Source organism: Phyllostomus hastatus, unplaced genomic scaffold (assembly GCF_019186645.2).
Source record: "Phyllostomus hastatus isolate PE091 unplaced genomic scaffold, TTU_PhHast_1.1 phas_contig_34, whole genome shotgun sequence".
In the NCBI taxonomy this organism is placed as follows: domain Eukaryota; kingdom Metazoa; phylum Chordata; class Mammalia; order Chiroptera; family Phyllostomidae; genus Phyllostomus; species Phyllostomus hastatus.
The window spans coordinates 26,385,390-26,406,286 of NW_025333857.1; the positions used below are offsets into that span (position 1 = coordinate 26,385,390).

At 39.2% G+C, this 20,897-nt stretch overlaps 1 protein-coding gene across 1 annotated transcript in view; it reads left to right on the forward strand.

The window, feature by feature from the left end:
- The window catches only part of RFX3 (regulatory factor X3), a 232,094-nt gene extending 226,315 nt beyond the window's left edge, over positions 1–5,779 (forward strand). The window contains exon 21 of the mRNA XM_045840638.1: positions 1,408–5,779. The gene's annotated coding sequence lies outside the window, so the exon portion shown is untranslated. The remainder of the gene's footprint in view (positions 1–1,407) is intronic.
- Positions 5,780–20,897: the final 15,118 nt, after the last annotated feature.

Below are 20,897 nucleotides of genomic sequence, written 5' to 3' on the forward strand. Positions count from 1 at the left end.
AGCTGAAAAAAATGACTTGACTTTTTTTTTTAAGTGTACATGCTACTTATGCTGAGCTGGACGTACAGGAAACCATTCCATTTGGATGACTTTCTTTTATTCCAGGTCTTTTTCCTAATAGTAGTTCAATATGCTGCTATTATAAAAGAAAATTTATAGAATGCAAGGAATGTAGCAACCTGCATATTGTTATTTCCTTCAAAAATATTTCCTGGTTTCTAAAGTATGTGGATTTAAATTTTAAACAGAACCTGAAGGCAGTGTAACTGGCACACCGTACTGTTGCTTATCCCCAATTCTGTAGGACTTGGGTAGGTGGCCGGATGGACCAGTGCCATCGAAGAATGTACATCAGGGATCATCGTACCTCGGCTATAACATGGTGCCTTAAAACAGAACTGAAGCTAAGGTTTAGTAAGGCTTATTTTGGTCATGTCACTTCCTCTTCAATCAATCCACTTGACAAGTTGTGCCTGTCATTTTCAGATTTTCAAAGTAAGGACAGGTTACATGTTCTTCAAAGGAAATGGAGGGCAATTAAAGCAAAACAGACAAAAAAATCAATTTCCCTCTTTGAGTGACCGTGAACCTATGTTTTGTTCTTAGAGCCGAATATTACTTGATTATATAATCAGATTGCTTAAGAATGTGGAATAGCAGGCTAGTTTTAATTACCAACTTGTTACATAAAATTATATATATGTTAGATCATTTTCTAGTTATGATTTAAGACAGTTAAAATAAGTAGGTACTTATCGAAGTGCATCTTTTCAGTCTAAATGTCTGTCTGTGTGTCGTGGTGTCTGTTCCCATGCGCACACGGGTGCCCGTGGGCAGGAGTCGGCCGCAGAGTCAGAAGGTGCAATCCTGGAGTGGATACACCGCTCCCTGTTTTAATTTACGTGAGGAGCCAAGGTTCTTTTAAGCACTCAAATTATTAACAACAACAACAACAAAAAAAGCAGGCACATCCATTCATTTAAATAGTTCTAAAAAACTAATCAAGAAGAATAAATACATAAAGCCAAAAAAAGGGAAAGCACAAAATGATTTACAGATTATTTAATGGGGCCTATATTAAACTCAAGACGTTTATCTTTCCTGTTTTATTGGGGTGGAGGGTGGGGTGGAAAGAAGAGGGTGAGCCAATCTGTAAAGTTAAAAATACCAAATGGCTTATCGGGTGATGTGCAGGGTGTTTCAGCTGCTGTTGCTCGATCGCCTTAGACCTACTCAGATAACCAAGATCAACACGCTTCTTAGGTAAACTTTAAATGTTTTAGATGTAATTTTTTTAATTGATTCAAATTTTGTATTATACAACTCATATATTTGAAAGCCTTTACTAGCTCATCACCTTTATCTAAATATTTTTTAAATGATCATCCCCTTTTTTCTCCCAAAAAGGTATTGATTTGTACCATCACATGCACAAAAAAGGCAAGCAAGACACCTTAAGCTGCAAAGACTGTGTACCTACTTTATTGTGCATTAGGAAACGTTTACAGGTAAATTTAAATCAAAAAATGAAAGAAACACTCTTCATCTGACTCTCCTTTCTGAATTTTTTCACCTTACCCTGTCCACCACCCCAAGAACTATCTGTATTGGACCAAATGTATTTACAATATCATCTTGTTTATTGAACAGTTTTAAATGTATTTATGATCATTGTTTCCTTTAATTTAATGTTGGATATATTTGTTTTGTTAGAGGAATCTAATAATAATGGGAATATTAGATTAATTAAAGTTAGGGATTGGGGATCCTCCAGGATTCAACATTTCTTTCAATTGTTCATGGTTTGGTCTAAATTTGGACAGATTGGGAATTAATAAATATTATTATATTTCAACTTGACTCACTAAAAATATTCTGAAACATTAATCTTTGTTATTAGTGTAGACAGTTCTAACAGTAGACAAATAATTTCTGTGATCTGTGCTACTTTTATTTCGTGTTCACAATGACACACACACATATACAATCACAAAGATCTTAACAATTTTGAACTTGAATTGTGAAATACATTAGAAAATACAAACATAATTTATACATTAGAGCAGATTGGAGCAACTGCAATTAACTGCATTATCAGACATTTTAGTTCCATTTTTTCACTCATTGAAACTGTGACTTTTCTGAGTAACATTAGACACTAATACTCTCAGCAGGTTTATTGACAAGTGACAAGGACACATGTTAAGAACTTCTTAATGTTTCTTGGCATTGTCATCGAACACTAGTCACGAAACATATCTAAATAGACCAAGTGATGCACTTTCAGTGAGGAAAAATGTAAGGAAAGTGTGTTGGCTGTTTTTAAGTTACAGAAAAGGTTTTTTCATGTAATAGGATTGAGTATCATGAGTAGTTTGATCTTCACATATGCTTTGAGAATCATACCCAAAAGATTTGCATTCATAAAGCTAGTGAACAAGAGGGTGAAATGGGAGAACCATTGCCTTGGAACACAGGATCCAATTTAAACAATTTTTTTTGGATATTGAGTAGCTGGTCACTTTTTCAGGATTTTCTTCCAAACTATGTTTGGACTGACTGTGTAAGTCTTACTGCCTTTTCAGAAATCTGCTTTCCTTTTTGTGCTTTTTCTTGTACTGTATAGCACGGTTCATGCACCTCTCTTTAGATGGTGTACTTTAAAAACAAAAGTAAAATTTAGAAAACGGTTTTAACACTGCATAACTAAAATTAATAGTGTGCAACATTGACTGCCTTGGATTTGTAGTAGACAAGTGAACATGAACACGTTCTTGTAGAATGCTGTCGAAGTCATTCAGGAATGAATACAGTTTCATTACTGTAATCATGAACCTTTTTACATGGCTGCACTCTCTAGAAGTGCTAAATGTGATGCATTTTCAAATTTTAAAAATTCTTCAGATGATATATTTGAGATGTCTAAAATAATGCTGTGCTTGAAACATTAGTGTAAAAGAAAAAAAAATGTGTGTCACTGTGATGTTGGTCCTCCCTGTGTGGACACAAGTAGAAAGTAAAAACACTTTGGCAAGTCACCTTTGTGTATTTGAGGCAGTGGTTATATACAGCAAATTGACCTTCACTGTAGCCTCCCCTCCCCCTTGTTCTTGGTGAGGCAACGGCAGCCTGCAGCTGGCAGAAAATCAAACCAGCCCTCTGGATTGGTGTGAATCACACAGGAACCCCGGGGGAGAGGTGGTCATGCAGTGCTATTGAAAACTGGGCTTGTCACTAGATCAGATCCAACCTCCATGTATATGGTTAGAAAAATCAATTAATGGAATCCTAGTATTTCTGCAAGTTTGATGATTTTTTAAAAAAACTGGAATAGAAGCATTAATTCAGTGCTTAGTTCTAGTGTTAGAAAACCCCTTTGATGTAATGCCTTGTATTAACCCTTTGAGCATTGTAAGATAGACAGCGGGGGACAAAAGCCTTTCGGATCCTTTATTTAGACTTAGACTGGTAAAATATACTCTATATCCAAATGTCTAATTATGCTGTTTTTTTAAAGGGGGGATAGGAAGAGAAAGTGTTTTCATGCTGAACACTTGCATTTTATATACAACTCTTAATTTTCTTCAAGAGGGCTTGATATATTTATTCCCAAATATTCACTGCCATCTAAGTAAGTGTACTGTTTACAGAAACAAAATCGACTTTTCTAGCATCACAGCACGACTCTAGAAAAGGAGGACAGTACATGGGCCTGTGGACCCATGTCACAGCCGGTCTCTGCACATCGAAAGTACCTAGATTGCCTTTACAAGGTATGAGAAAGGAAGGGTTACTTTTTTTCCAAAACAAAACGAAACAAAAGATCTCATTTATTTAGCTTTAGAAAGTACAGTTGTTAAGTAAGCCTTAGGAAGAAATGAGTTCAAGTGGCTAAAGAAAAGCTGAACTCTTTGGGGGCAGGTAATCTACCTGGAATTAGATCTCTCATAGCATATTGTTTGGGAATTTCATACAGGGCATAATTTTATTTATGCTCCAAAAGTTAATACTTTGTCAAAAAATTATATATAGATAGAATGGAGAGCAAAGCACTTGATCTTAAGCTCACCTGTCAGGAGATGCTCTAACTACTGCTTCTGGTGTCTGTAAATGCCAGTCTGCTCACACAGTTGCCGACTCTGTGCAAGGGGCGCTCTGCGTGTACTGGACTCCTGTGTCCCTGCGAGACAGAGCACGGGAGCAGCGCCGTCTGCAGGCGTGCTCGCGCTGCCCTGGCCGGGTGCACCCGAAAGTACGACCTACTCCGATGTCTGGCGAAAGGACATCCGTAGCCTAGTGCAAGTCTGCCATAAACATGGCTTTTAGGCAGCTGAGGAGGTCAAACCATGCAAATCACTCGTGTGTTAACATGCAATACTCAAAGGGTTTTGATTTAACTCTTCTTTTGAATTCTTCATGATGATTTACTGTAAATGCTTCTCAGTTTGCATGCTCTGATCATTGCTGCTAGTGATTTTACGTGCCAGTAGACCTGAGTTTAGTTTACCAATTTTACTTAAATAGTAAAAGCCACTTACAAAGTGACTGCCTAGGATTTTTTCCTTTTGTTTGAAGTAATTGGTAATATGTTATTTTAAAAAATGTGTTTCATCTCTTCTTTTATTGGTTCTGGTATTTGATTCTTTCTTTCCCTCTTTCCTTTGTTCTTTAAATAAATTACGATGTTGGGATTGGAAGCCCTGAGTAATGAAATCTTTGGTAAGAATTGTGTATGTAGCTCAATAATGATGACAACAAATCATTGTTAGAGGAATTTTGATTCTGGGGAGGAAAAAGAAAATAAAAAGTCGCATTGACTGTTGCTGACCAAGTAAATTGTTCCTTCCACGAATTAATGGTTTTGAACAAATGATTGCCTTGTTTAAACCTGCTAACCACAATTTTAAATAACCCAATAAAGGAGGTATTGAATTTTATTCGTTTAAAAAGTATCTTTTGTACCAAAGCAAATTTTTTTCTCTACTCATCTCCATCATCAATTGGGACCTATGGTGGTGGCCAATGTGTTGGTTACAGAAACTTTAAGTGAGTGCCTTGAGAAAACTTGGAAATTTGTGCCTGGAGTGGTAAACTTTTAATTAGGTTAATTGTAGTGCTTACCAATCAGTAATTCTACTATCACTCAGGGCTTTCGTACCTTCTAGATAAAACTTCTTTTGTTGTGTTTTTTTTAAATACTGTATTTTTTTTAAGTGCCATCATTTAAATTTCACTTAGTAAGTGGCAGATGTCATTATTCAGTCCCACAAGCACAGAAACATAGTAACACTAGGAGATGTTTGAACATTTATTTCACAGTCGACTGAATATATTATGTAAATGAGGTAAGCAACTTTTGTAGAGAGTGTGTGTGTGAGATAATGTAATGTTCTTTTCCAGTTTTTGGACTACAGTTGAAGAAACTTTTTAATTATTTAAAAACATCTTTACCGAATAACATGTGATGGTTTTTTTGTATAATGTATTTGATTTTGTAAATACGTATTTCCTGATGTGATTTTTGTGAGAAATGCTAAATCTTTTAGTATATCATGTCCTCTCAAAATTGGCAGGAGCTGAATAATAGTTTGTGGGCGATTTGTATTGTGTACTGTACAATAACTGGGGAACTTTTATAATTATAAAAATATATATTAACTTTTAGTGTGTTGTTTAAACAAATGACTGGAACATACTAAAGATATTAGTAGGATTTTTCTGAATATTTCAGACTTGAACTCAGGCTAGCTTTCTTGTGTTTTTCAAAACAAAATGGTGTCTTGTCTTTTAAAATCAATAAATTTGTTTCCTTGTTACAAATATACTTGAAATGGCTTGATTTTTTCCCCCCTCAAATCATTGCCAGGAAGCAAATAGTGCACTGCCTCACGTAGGGGTGCAGTCTCTGTGTCATTCACTGGCTTAGAAACAAAATTAAGTTGTTTTCCTTTTTGTGTGTCAAATGAAATTGGCAATATTTACACATGAACAGCACAGAAAGAGAAAACAAAATTATAAGCTCAGCAGGGTACAAATCTTACCCTCAAAGAAAATTAGTGATTTTGAGTGCTGTTTAATTTCAGAAGCTGTCATTTCTATTGTAAACCCAGATTTTTGGATGTTCATAATGTGTTTGTTTAATGTCACTTCACATTGATATTTGGCACCCAAGCTGCTTGCGTTTTAATGCACTTAAGAAGATTCTCTGCCCCAATTTTTTCTGTCTTTCAATTATATAGTTCCATAGAGGAAAGTTCTCCGTGTTTAGTGTCCATTTCTGAGTTTTGACAAACTACACAGTATGTAAGCCCTCCTCCTAGAACATGGAATAGCCAGTTCATTTGGGTTTATTTAAAGATAGAAATTCAAGACAGAAAATATCCTAAAAAGGAACATGGACAGAATTTTAGCCAATGTTAAAGACAATACTCTGCTAGAAAGAAAATCAGTGACCAGTCTGGGCATGTTTATGTTGTGGCCTTTGCCATTTGTGAGATATTTGGAAATTTTTATATTCAAAAAAAGAGTTCCTGGTTTCTAACCTGATCTTTATATTTGTTTTCTCCTGGAAGTATGAGGTATTTTAAATAGTTTATGATTAGTGTGTTTAGTTATTGGTTACAATATTCTAACTACCATGGATTCTTAATATTAGTTTCTTCTCCCTTGGAACTCATACATTTTTAAGACTTGAACTCAGCCTGGGAAATGTAGCTGCTTTTCATTAATTGGTTCATTTCAATTCACCAACTATTTTTTCTTTGTTGTGTCTAAAAGTCTAAAGTAGTGCATGAAGAAACTAAAAGTAGTGCATGAAGAAACTTGTCTTTGGGTTAAGGCACAGATTGTGTGTCACCGTAATAAGTAGTGTGGCTGCCACATTGCTGAGGTTAATGTCCTTTAAAATCAAGGGAAGGGAGCAGGAGAGCTCTCTGGTCTGACTCTGGGCTGCTGTTCTTTGGAACAATGTCTGGGCCAGGAGGAGAGGTCTGCTCACCCTGACATGGCTGGGCGACCAGCAGAGTATTCGGGCTGAGGGCCCCTAGACCTAATAGCTTCCCGTGCTGATGAGACCTGTTTTGCACCAGTTTATTGCTAGCTCTGAGACTGGAAATATCCCGGGCATGACTGGGTACATGGGAAGGTGCGAATGAACACATACATATCTGTAATTAAAGTAAACGTAAGTGCACATGTTAAATGCCTGCCTCTCAAGGCCAATGCTTCAATATAAGCAAATGAGTGAAGTCTGGGTGCAATATGCTTCCTCTCTACCAGCCAGGGGGCTGGTGAGTCCCAGTGTGTAAGCCCTTTAAGGCCATTTCAGTTTTGCTATAGACTTGTGGTTCTCGAGAACAAGAGCCCTGTTGGTTTTCAAACTTTTCAGTGTTTCGGAAGCTCGTCTGTCAGGGGAAGGTCTTAAAAATTGGGTGGTGGATGTGGGGTAAGACCCTTGCTCCTCAGGGAGAAGCTCCAGGTTTTAAGCTCCCTCTTGATCATGGGTTGCTGTGCCTGGGTTGAAGTTTATGGTGAGACTGCATCCCAACCTTTCCTTCGTGCTTAGATGTGTTTTTTTTTTTTTTTCTTATTTGCCTGATGTGTTGGAGTTGCTCAGCCAGCCTGTAGGGTTTATTGCAGAGGGAATTTTTCCTTATGTACCTGTAGATTCAGAGTGACTGTGGGTGGAGGTGAGTTTGGGAGAACTCCAGAGCTTAATCACCATGGAATACCCAACGTACTTGGTATATAACTTATTGAACAAATATTTGTTATATGAGTTAAGGAACCAGTTTCCTTATAGTTAATTATACCTAAAAATTTTACTATATGAGGTTGGTTATTTATGCCTTTACTAATAATTCTTAATGACTCCTCTTGAACACTGTATCTGTGCATTTCTAGAAGCCAAATTTAGGGGCCAATACACTGCATATTTTTGAGAGAGTTATATTGCTGAACTCTGCTGTGAAATCTTGAACCAACTTGTAATTCCTTCAGTAGCTCTAACCAAACCACTAGAAGCCAATTAACTGAAAAAATATTCTGAAAAGTAATCATCCTGAAGTTAAACTTAGAATGTGAATTACAAATACAACACTAAGCACTCATGTTAACGTATCATTACATCTTTGTCATTTTAATTGTTGCCCATTAATATTGGCCAAAAAGTTTGTTTAGTGTTTTTTTTCCGCAGGATGGCTCTAGTAGTGCTTAGCTGTCTTTAACTTCATTCTAAACAATTTTGTTAGATTGTATTGTGACAGCTGTCATAGCTGTCATAGCAGTGTGCATTTAAAAAACTTATCGAAATCAGTGCAGCCATTTTAATATTGAAGATGGAAGAAGATATACAACATTTTCAGCATATTATGTGTTATTATTTAAAGAAAGGTAAAAATGCAACTGGAACACAAAAAAAGATTTGAGCAGTGTATGGAGAAGGTGCTGTGACTGATCAAATGTATCAAAAGTGGTTTGTGAAGTTTCTTGGTACTGTTGACATTTTGGCCAAATGATTCTTTGCTGTGGGGCTGTCTTAGGCATTGGAAGATGTTTAGCAGCATCCCAACCTCTACCCACCAGAAGCCAATAGTAGGAAACAGCAACATATTCAAAATATCCAAATCAATAAAGTTATTGGTGAAAATGAAAAATGTGTCTTTTGCAGAAAAAACTAAACAGACTTTTTGACCAACCCAATATACCTACCTATTCTCAGAATACTTCATTATGTGTATTAAATTGGGGAATTGTTATTTAAATTATGGGTGGGAATATAAGAACCTTCTGACCTAAAAAAAAAAAACAACTCATAATCCCACCAAACTGAAAACAAGTAATTTCCTTCAAATGTGGAATGGATCAAGAAACTATGAGTTATTCATATAACAAATACACACAGTGAATTAGACCAAGTACAAGTAACATGCATGATAAATCTCACAAACATTACATGGAAAAAAGAAGCCAACCATGAAGGAATACATGTTACATTATTCCACTTACTAAGTTTAAAAACAGGAAGAAGCCTACTGTAGTATATTGTTTACCTTTGAAAAGGAGAAAACATTGGGAGTTGGAAAGGGAGGTTTTTGGGTGCTAGCAACATTCTATTTCTTGATTTTTGTAGTAGTTATCTATGTATTTGCTCTGAGATCACTTACTATAATGCTGATAAAGTTAAAACTAGTCTGGGTCCAGACTCACCTTTCTATCAGAGCTTAATGGTTTAAAATCCCAAATCTTCCCAACAGTTTTCTAAAAGTGGTAAGCATTTAAATTGCACATTTCTACTGAGAGGTGCCCCAAATACTGCGTTCCAACTTCACTTTGGGCATGTGACTGAATGGTGTCCTGAACCAGAAAGATCCGTGGAATGTTTCTACTTCAGTCATCCCAAATGAATGCTGCCTACCTGATTTCTTACGTCTTATTACAAAGGGGTGTATTTGGTGAAACTGATTTGAGTTAACAAATACTAAGAATAGTCCTTTAAAAAAATCTCTGGGTGCCTGATAAGAGTAAAAGATATAATCTATAATAGGAACTTCTAGAAAGTTTCCCAAATTCACAAGCTGTAGCAGCTGTCCGTATTCTGCAGAAATAGTTCTCAGTGGTCCAGAGTGCCTAGGGTGTTTTTTGTTTGTTCGTTTGCTTTGCCCAAATGGTTATTCAGATGATTGACACCAGCAGGCTCTGCATTCGAGTCATCCTGTGATCTTTAGAATGCAGAGACCTCAGTGTATCAGGTGGCAGCAAACCAAGACCGCGCAGTATGTCTGAGGGGAAACCTTGAGAAACAGCAGATCCCAGGGGCAGGAAATCACACTGTTTTGCAGAGACAGGATGGTTTATTTGCTTTATCGGTGTGCTATCATTGCAAGAAGCCTAACTGCAGGCAATTAAACTGAGGATGCCACATGGCCATCCTGAATGATTTGCAGAATCCAGAATGCCGCACAGCTCAGGACCAGTGAAACAGCAAATCATGCTCGTGCATAGAATGTTTTTACTACACAGTGCCACACAAATGAAGGAGCCAGAGAGGGGACACTCCCAGGGCTTGTCCACTTCACTCTCTGGCAGGCCCGTCCTTGCTGTGCCTTGATTTTGAGCTGCTGGAGAGGTCCACCTCACCATCTGCCCCTCCTCTCCTCCCCTCACTGTGGAAACTTACATTGAATTCTACTTTCTGGCACTAGAGCTTTTCTCTACCTTATTAGAGGCCTGATTGCTTCACCATAGTCTGTAGATGATTGAATCAGCATCCGATTTTACAAGGTGAAAACATAGTATTGCCACGTTCTGCTGAGAGAACCTAGAATATCCTGAAAATCATCATCAACCAGCTGCTTTTCCATAAATAACAGAGTTTATCTGGAGCTGGTCCAAAGAGGATTCATTAGGAGTTAGAAAGATTGGACCATTTTTCTTAAAATAATGAAGTAAAATCATATAGAAGTATATAAAGTAAAAATAAAGATTCCTCCTCCCAATCCAATGCTATTTCACCCAGGTAACAGCGATTCAATTTTCTGCTCACCAGCCGAATGGGAGCTGCAAATAGAGATTTAAAAAATACTTTTGTAACAGAATTGAGTTTTTGGGTTATGAAATTTGTACCAAAGACTAAAATTACTGGGTCAGAGTAATGACCTCCTGTAAGTGGCACCCCTCTCTAAAATACAGCACATTTCAAAGTTTCATGTTTTTATGTTTGTATGCCCGATTTATTTGGAAGCATGAATGCATTCATCTATTGTGTCTGTGGTCGAGATGTGCTGGGAACACTGGTCCCCTGGCCTGCTCACTCAGGACTAGAGAAGCAGCAGCAGGTGCCAACAGGAAAGTGGCCACCACAGCTCTGCCATCCTGGGGACCTGCTGCGGGGCTTCTCTCTCTGCCCATCAGGAGCATGGGCGTATGAAGTCTGCTCTTCAAATTTGACTTTATAATTTTCTCTTTCAACCAATGAGTTTGAAAGCAAAGTTTCAAGAAGGCCAAGATCTATTTTAAAAACCCACAACATGCACTACCAAACAAAGATAAAACCAGGAAATGAAAGTAATGCATGACTCATGATTCCTTAGACTTGCACACTGGCCTGATTCACGTAACAAAATCTCTGAGAGATGAAAGTACTGAACCTGATACAGCTATTCAACGAGTGAGACTGATGTGTGTAGATGGAAAATTGATTCCAGAATGGATATAGCAACTCACCTCATGATGATGAAGCCAAGAGCTCTGACTGGGTGAGGGGTGTGCTTAGCAATTGAATTAATCAACCTCCAACACTCCTTCAGAATCAGGATATTTCTTCTCTAAGAGGAACAGAAATCTTGAAATTTGGTTGTTCAGTGTTAATGGATGCTCATCAGAATGGAATGCAGTTGGGGCTGGTTGGACAGAGCATCTAAAATGTGGGGGAGCTCTTCCCACAGAGACCCCCATCCACCATGGATGAGAATAAGTCTACCTAGATGTGATCTGCTTGGGGAGGAAAGGTGGCCGATCTCTCCAAAGAGAAGGGCCAGGACTTGTTCCTTAATGGGCTTTTATTGGGTTTAATTTGCAGAGGAATACAGGTAAAGCTCATCAATCATTGTCAGGCAGTAAGGATCAAATAATAGGTAACCCACAAAGAACACTCAGGGCTTATTTGGAGTCATGGTCAGTTAGCTAAAGGACTGTAAAACTTTGGGGAACAAACTCATTCTATGCTTGGACCCTTATCGTTTAAATTGAGGGTACTCAGCAAAGCAGGTTTCATTGGACTTTATGCATTCTTTCTTAGGCCTGATCACCCGAGGAATCCACCCTTTCCAGCACAGGGCTGCACCCACCTCTGGCATTATTTCAGGCTTAAGTCAGGCAGGGGAAGTAAGGCAGCCAAGAGATTAGGAAACTTCTCGCAGACAGAATGAGGACTCAGGCTATGTCAAAACCGAGGGGCAAGGGTCCATCACCCCTTTTTTCTGTATCCCCCCAAGTCCTTCCCTGAGGGCCCCTTCACAACTGTGCCTGTCTTAGGTGACCCCTCCCTTAAGGAATCTTACCAGTCATCCACCTGGGGCCAACCGGGGTAAAGTGGAAGTGGGCAGAGGTGCAGCCCCTACCAGGAGGATAAGCTTTGTCTCCTTAGTGGCTTATACAAGGTCTCTCACTCAGCCTTAGCCATGGGGGTTACAGCTTCTGAAACCAGGCAGGGCAGTACCCAACACTAACAGAAGAAACAGCTTGGTTGGCCACGATGGGAGGTTGAAAGGTGTTTTGTGGTGATGCCTTCTGGCTGCTCGTTTCTTGATGGGCAACATGAAGAACTTACCTATTAACTCACTTCCCAAAACTCAGCGGGTGAGTTCTATTATTAATCTTTGTTCTATGGTGATAATACATATTTGTCAAGTGCTATTTTAAACACCTGTTAAGGGTAACTGCTGTTACCTAAACACCTCTTAAGGGTGACTGCCTGATTTACACATGGCACAAACATAATGTGGGCATTCTGTAAATAGCTATCCAAAGGTCAATCTTCAGCACCATGTGCTTCTTTGAAATAGGTGGTGCTGGTTCACCTTTGCCAAGGAAGGGTTTTGTTGTGGTGGGAAAACAAATATTCCTTACTGATAGCACTGGGAGGCTCGATGGTACCACTTATACAGTTATGGAGGAGAGGCAAAAGGTATGCGTTTTTCAGTCACTTAGCCAGGCTACTTGCTGGTTATGTGGCCATGAAAATCACTTTTCTAAAGTTCTGTTTCATTAGCTATAACATCAAGGTAGGAATAGGACCCTCCACATAGGGGAAGGGTGAGGATTAAATGAGGTAATGCTTGTGTTTAGCCGGGGATCAGGTGAGCTCAGAGACAAGGCCAAGAGCATGCTTGTGGGAGTGGCTGCCTCCCCCGCCCACATTCCCCTGGGCGGTGCAGGAGGAAGGGCTGGGTTAGTCATTGCTGTAATGTGAGAGGGATTTCTGTCTTTCCTTTTTGACTACTAATAAGCTAATAACCAATTCTTTTGGAGAGCTTATTATTATGTTTAGTAACAAAGACTTACGTGTGGAGTTAATGTCTTTTCCACTGGGTATTTCTCTGGTATGCTTTCTTTTAATAATGCTGTTCTGCCATCTCCTCTATCTCGTTTTGTGTTTTTACTCATTCCTTGAATATTTGGTGGACTTCATCAGTGAAACAACTTGGACTTAGAGTTGCCTTTTTAGGAAGATTTTAAATGACTAGTTCATGGTTATGTTATCATACAGGTTTTAACGCAGTTAATCTTGGTAAATTATATATATTTTTAGAAAATGTTTTATTTTCTCTAAGTCTCTCAATCTATTGGCATAAAGATGTTCAGGGACATTTTGATGTCTGTTGGTAGTCGCTACTTTCTAAACATCATCTCATTTTCATTTCCTATTTAACCCATGGACAACTTTGAGGTCCGAGTCTCACTTTCCTGTCTTTGAGGACTTTCTAGTTATCTTGTGATTGATTTGTCCATTAATTACATTGCTATCAGAGAATAAGTTCTGAATTATCTCAATCTTTTGAGACTTGTATAGGTTTACTTTATGACTTAGTCTGTAGTCCGTGTCCTTGAATAGTGCGTGTACCGTGAAAGAACATGTGTTATCCAGTACTGTGTGTGGATTTTTGTGTATACCCCTTTGCTCGAGTTTGTCATTATGCTGTTCATATTTTCAGTATTCGTGCTGGTATGTTTGGTCTGCCTGTTCTATAGTTAAGTCAGAGAGGTGAGTTTTAATCATGGACTCTCATTGTGGATTTGTCTGTTTCCTTTTGTAATTCCATAATTATTTATTTACTTCTTTATTGGCAATGTTGTTGGGAGTACAGCAACTTAAAATTACTTCATCTTCCTGGGAGACTGAGTCTTACCATCACCGCCGCCACCACCACCAACAAACTTCTTCCATCACGGGGCACCCTGCCCCAGAAGAAGTTTGTAACAAGATAGCTGAAACCTTATTACTTACAGCAGTATGACGTGGTGAAGAGTGAAAATGGGTAAACCAGATGTCCAGCATGCATTGAAATCCATACAATGGAGAATGCTTTGCAATAATTAAGAACAAAGTTATGAAGTAAATGTAATATTTATTGTCTGTTATTGAATTCCAGTGCAGATTAAAAACAATGTGAAACATCTGTCTATGTGCACTGAAATTCAATAACAGACAATAAATATTACATTTACTTCATAACTTTGTTCTTAATTATTGCAAAGCATTCTCCATTGTATGGATTTCAGTGCATGCTGGACATCTGGTTTACCCATTTTCAGTATCTGGAGCACAATATCTGGAGGACCTGGATCAAGATATTAGCTGTCCCTGGACGCACAGGTTATAGCTTGTATTTGCTTCATTTTAATCATATGCGGTTTCTTCTTTTTACAATGCCCGTGGAGTGCCAGTGTCATTGTTGAAAGTTAAGTAAGAATGAATAAATCTACCTACTTAATCCACCCTGCTACACCAAGAGGACGCTCAGGGGTACGGATGTTTTGTTCTCAGAACTCCTTCAGCCATCTGACCGTGGATGGGCCTCAGGTCAGGTCATCACTGTGTTCTGCTGACAGTTTGCGTCTCCTCTCCTGCTGCTGCCGCCCGTCACCAAGTACTGACCAAGCAACCCTGGAAAATTCAGTCGCTCTGACAGGACTTCGTTCCTGCTCCATCCACTTTATTTTGCATTACCAAGTTCTCTTCTCCTTGTAGCAGTAATCGCAATGGAGCTCTCTAGAGACCACACCGCTGGCTGGGTCTAGTTCTGAGCCTCTCAACAGCATGCAGGAGGCTGGAAAGATCTGAGAGGGGATTGCTGAAAGTACTTCAGGGGCCCTGGAGGCACTGATTTAGGAGGCGGTTGAAGGACGTAACATGAATCTGTCAGCTCTGCACTGACTAAATCCGAAATGTGGAGAAAACAGCCTTCTGGTTCATGAAGAATGTAAACACCAGGAGCTTTCCGTAAGGGTAGGTGAGACCCCCTTGGGAGGTATGGCGCAGGGGGTGGGCTGGGAAAACGATGATACAGGGCTCTCTAGGACAGCCTGCCTCCAGAGAGTCTCTAAGAAGGGTGTTCACCCCAAGTCTGCCAAACACTGAGAAAACATCCAACAAAGCAGATGGGGATGGAAAAGACGAGTGGGATTTTAGCTAGTGGTGTCATGTGGTAAGTTTTCAAAGGCCACTCCATGGAGTATGTTGGAGTTACTCTCGTACAAAGCTGTCTGGAACCTCAACCTGAAAAAGATCATAAAGGAGGTTGGCAGGGCAACATGGAAGAAGAGTGGGACCTGGAGCCCAAGATCTCTGGTTTTGAAATGCTGGCTTTCCGATGGAAGGTTCTTCTCCGCTCTCCCCACCAAAAGGCTCCCAGTTCCTCTCTCTTGAGGTAATTACTTTGTATCCATTCATTTTTTTTACCCTTCCAGAAAGTTCTATTATAGATAAGAACTTGTTCTGTACCTTGGTTTTTTGACTCACCATCACTTCATGGAAATTATTCTATATCAGCACATCTGGTTTCCTTTCTTAAAAAAATAAAAAATTTTATACTGTTCCATAGGGTGAAGGTACTGAATTATTTCAATGCCTTATTTTTTAAGTTCTTTGCAGTCTCTTTAGGCAGTGAATTTCCTTGTCTACACATCTCCTGCACTTCTGTGATTATGAAATGGAGTTACAGCAAAAGATATTTGAATGAGTTCAGCTTGTGAGAATGAAAAAATCTCACAAATTTCTGAAATGATGGGTTGTTCTATAGCCATGGTATCAAGGAACCTCCAGAATGCCTTCTAATCCAATGAATCAACAACTTAAATAGGTTATTTAACCAGACAATCAATTAATGTCAACCCTACCCTTCTAAAAAACAACCAATCAGACATGGGATTCACTCCATATGAAGATGCTGAATTCCAACCAACCAACAGTCTCACCCAAGTTACTAGGCCTCTGCAGCTGGTGTCAATCTGCTTACACCTCTGAACAGCTGCAACCCCTTGGTTCATGCTTTAAAAAAACTGACCCACGGAACTTCAGCAGTCTGATCTACACACAGGCAATGTGCCTGAGCATGATTTCCCTTCACTATAAAAATCAATACATTTAGCTTTGCCTTTTTATTTCAGGTACTGAGTGGTGGTCTCATCATTCTTTGTTGCTAGAAGTACTGTAAAGTTATATTTTGCAAATGTGTCTTTACACATTTATACATTTCTTACATGTAAGTTACATTATAGTTCTATCAGGTATGTTGTACTTTGAGGTGAACTGTAGTGATTTCAGGGTAAATTTGTGACTTTTGCTTAGATTTTGACCTTAAAATCTGGCCTTCTCATAATATTTGACTCCAGTCTATTTGTGGTCCCTTATTAGAAGTGAAATTGCTGAGTAAAAAGAGATGGGTATTTTGAAATTTGATAGATGCTATCCTGCAGAGATTTACCAATTTATATAACCATCATCAATAAGTAGGATGCTTGTCTCTTAACCAGTACAATTTTTAAATCTTTTGTGACTTTACAAAGTAAAACAGAAATAGATTTTCTTTAGCTTTTTATTTCACATTTTCCAAACTAAGTGATCTCATATATATATATATATACACCCCAAATTGTATTTCCTTTTATGTGGTGGTTTATAGTCTGTGGACTAAACGATTTTGAAAATTACCCACAAGGCTGATTGTTCCTGTCAATTGTAGTAATATGCATAAAGGAAGTAGAAAAGTAGTAGTCATTCATTTTTGCGTGTAGTTGGTTAACCAGTAAATATCCTATTTGACCAATTCATTTCTAATTTTCAGAAAAGCAATTCATTATTTGAAGAAAAATGGAGCGTTCTTAAGAAAACAGGAGAAAATGTTGAGTGAACAAAGGTTGAGGTAGTTCTCTGCCCCCACTTGTGTTAAGCCTACACAGGTTAAAGTGGTTTCTATTTTTAAAGAGCAGAAATTGCAGCTGTTGTAGAGTACAGCCCTGCTTAGCAGGTACCTGGGGAAGATAATTGGCAGGTACCACGGCAGGTCGATGCAAAGTACTCAGCGCTGTCCACTCAAAGACCTAGGGAGGCGTGGGCTCAGTAAAACTGCAGAGGCTTTGCTCACGAGTGACCACTGGGGCTGTTCCTACCAGCGGCCAGCAACTACTTTCTTTCTTATCTGAGAAGCTGTGAAAAATAACATTAATAAACTTCTTTGTGTGGGTCTTCATATTACTAAGCTCTTTTGCAATGTATTATTCCTGTTGCCATACTTTACACTAGAGAACAAGGCCTGTTTGGGGAATAGAAACAAATTCTAAAGTAGCCCAAGTAGATGAACATTAAGGAGATAATGCTGGCCATTATTTTGTGAGTTAGCTTCAGTATTACCTGCCTCGTACAAAGGGGGTTGAGGGGCTAAGGCGCACAGGGACTAAGAAGGTGTGCCAGCTGTGAGAGATGGAAGCACACAGCCCTGCGCCAGACTGAACTGAAAACCACACGAATACCCCAAATATTATCTCATCAGCATGTACATACTAGGAGTCCTTTCTTTAATGGCGACTGAATTATAAAAATTAGTGGAGAAAGAAAGAGAATAATGCAGAACTACAGAAGATTTGAGTTCACATCAAAAGCTTTCCAAACAAACACTGCATTTGACAAACAGCACAAGTTCTGGTTTCAAAGCTTAGGAAAGCTGTCTAATATGGCCTGCTTGGCATTTATGTACATAGAACAATTGCTTTAAGATTTATTTTTATTGTCTGCAATTAATTTGTGTATGTTGTCTCCTTGGGCAACTTCTGTCTCAGGAACTGAGGTGTTTGTTTCTCCTTCTCAGAAAACACAGGTTGTAGCCCACCTCGGCTAAGAGCTTGCTGATATAGTATCTTTGTCCGGTTGTGCATCTGCTATTTTTGACATGTACAATAAAAATGTCATACTAATAATGTCCTCAGACCAAAAATTAATTTTGATCGTTGAAAGGTAAAAATTTATGTGCTGTGTGTGTGTCAGTGTTCTTGGCAATTTAACTGAGCAATTTTTCCCCCAGACCATCATTATGAATTTGACAAATCTGGCAGACCCATGGGAGCTGTTGAGCTGAAAATCTACATTGTGCTTGCAAAGTCTAAGATTCTTTGCTTATTGCTGATTTAAATTTTCCATTAAGAAGGAGAAGCCAGAAAGGAAAACAATACATTTGCAGAAATCAGAGACAATACCAGCTTCTTGAACAACAACAAAAAAGGACCCACGTGATTGGTAGCTCCACTTTTTCTTCCCTGAAGTGGCCAGGGACCCAGCTCTTGAACACTCAGGTGTCAGCTCTGCTGCGCAGCCTGCAGCTGGAAACTTCAGCGGTCCCCTGCAAGTGCGCTGTTAGCCTGGCAGCCAGTTCTGGTATTGGATTCAGATCCTTAATTATTAAGAATGCCTCACCTCTTCAAATTTCTCATTTTAATTGCACCTAATATTTGTGTTTATCCATTTTTAAATTGACATTTATTGAGTTTCTACCATAGACCAAATATTGTCTTTCATTCAGTAAGTATTTTTTGATTGCTTGCTTTGCACCATGAACTAGATTAATCATTGTGGATTCAACAGTGATGCTCATGGAGTTTACAACAGTGGGGGGGGAGAGATGTTAATTATATATTTATATATATCTCACACGCACACACCCTACCTATATAGTTATAGTCTATGATGAGTACTCTGAAGGAAAAGAGTGAGGTGCCTGAGAGAATGGGGGAGTCAAGGACCTTTTCCCTGATCAGTGTTGTTGCTTTCATATGCATTACTCACTTAATTTTCACATCCAGTCTTTGGGATTAGATTAGTTACCGTCCTCACTTTGCAATTTAGGACCTGAAAACACGAAAGAAGTTGAAGTGCTCATTGTACTACACCCCAGATGCTTGCAATCAATGAAATACAAGTGAAAGGGAAGTGCTGATGGGTTGGTTTATGAGCTTTTTAAAACCATGCTACTGTCTTGTATTTGCCCCTTCTGGAAATTTTGTGTCAACATGTCCCTGAAAAGATAAATACGCTATTATTATAACTTTGAAATGACGTGGAAATAGTTCAAAATGTCTGTGGCAAAACTAACCACTGGCGAATACCACACACTTGTAATTGAAGGATGCAGCTACCCTCTATTTCCTGCGTGCAGTTCACCAGCTGCCTGGATGAGCTGCTGCATGCTTTGACACATAGCCAGGCTTCAGCCACAACTCCTCCCAACGTTAGCACAGAGCTACTTTAAGTGCGGCCCACAGGAGGCAGACCAGCAGCCCTGGCAACACCTGAGATCTTGTTAGAAATAGAATTAGAAATAAAAGTTCTTGGGCACGAACTAGGTCTGCTAAATCAGACTCAGGAGTGGCGCTCAGCAATCTGCGTTTTTAACCATCTCTTCAGGAGATTCTTATGCATGATAAACTTGACCTCTATTGCCATTTAAAATGTGGGCTAGCGCTCATACTTGCCTAAAGGTAAATCTGCAACCATCGGATACTTGGAAATGAGAATGAATGTAGACCAATGAATAAATATCAGCTATTGCTCTACATATATAGAATATTAGAACTGGCAGGAAGCATTAACTGGAAGAAGTTGAAAACGGTATGGGTGCATGTAGGGTAAGTGGAGGCAGTCTGGCTTGCTCGCCCAGGGGTCTGGGTAACTAAGGAAACCAGCGTTCCCATAGCCTTGGAGGTGCCTGATAACCAGTGTTCTCATAGCCTTGAGACTGGGTCCGATAAACTGTTCCCATAATGTGAAGTGGGCTCACATGCGCAGAACTATGTTATGTTATATAATTCCTGTCATCTTGCTGGCTTCGTTCCCCTCTAGTACTTAAGCAGGTAAGGACTCCCTGCTGGGGTCAGTGATGAAGAGAAGCACGCAAGGGGACGTGTGCCACGATGGATGCCACGCTGGGGAGCAGGGGCCACGACATGAGACATGCAGATAGACAGGCAGCTTGCAGCATGTGTGGCTCACCCACCCATGAATAAAGGCATGCCAGACATCCCAGCGGCTCCGTGAATATTCTTCCGCCCGCACGGATACCGTGAACCTGTCTGGCCTTGAAGGGTGGCAACAGAGTGCATTAGTAAAATATATGCTGACGCATGTTTTTGGTATCATCCATTTTATTCTTTCTATGTTCTCTAGTAAATCTGATAATCGAGTGTGTTATGGTTGGTGATGAGTTGCTGAGAGAATTAGAGGTGGACCAGTAAGCTTGCTGTGTCAGCCTTGTAATTTCTGCTTGGAGATCAAGTGCCTCTGCTTGGAGATCAAGTGCCTCCGGAGAACTCACGCATAGATCTCATACAAACACACCTTCTCTCTGGGTAAAACTCCAGGCAGGTGATCAGCAAGGTCATTGCTTTGAAACTGACTATTACAAGGGCTCGGACCCCGGATTTACACATGGATTGGCAGATTAATAATAATCACGTTAGTCCTCAAACGCCTCTCCTGCCCTCCAACCCTCTTCTCAGTTTTCTCCAAACTGTGTTTTATGTTTGCTTTCACCTTCATACAAATGCATCTGGAAATACACCATTGTTCAATTGGTAGTTGATAGAATATGCCAATGTGCCTGTGGACATGACTACAGTATAAATCATAAGTCATAAATAAATGACAGAACAAAAACAAAACTCGGTAAAAGCTGAAACTCACATGCCTTTGTAACTAATAAGTCTTTATTCTCTTATTGGGGGAAATGGAGTCAATTCTACAGGCATCTCTCATACGTGTGAGTCTTTTCCTTCAATAAAAACTCGCTGAAAGCTAAGATGAGCTGGCTGAAGAAAAATGTTAGAAATAATGCTTCTAAAATAATTCTAAT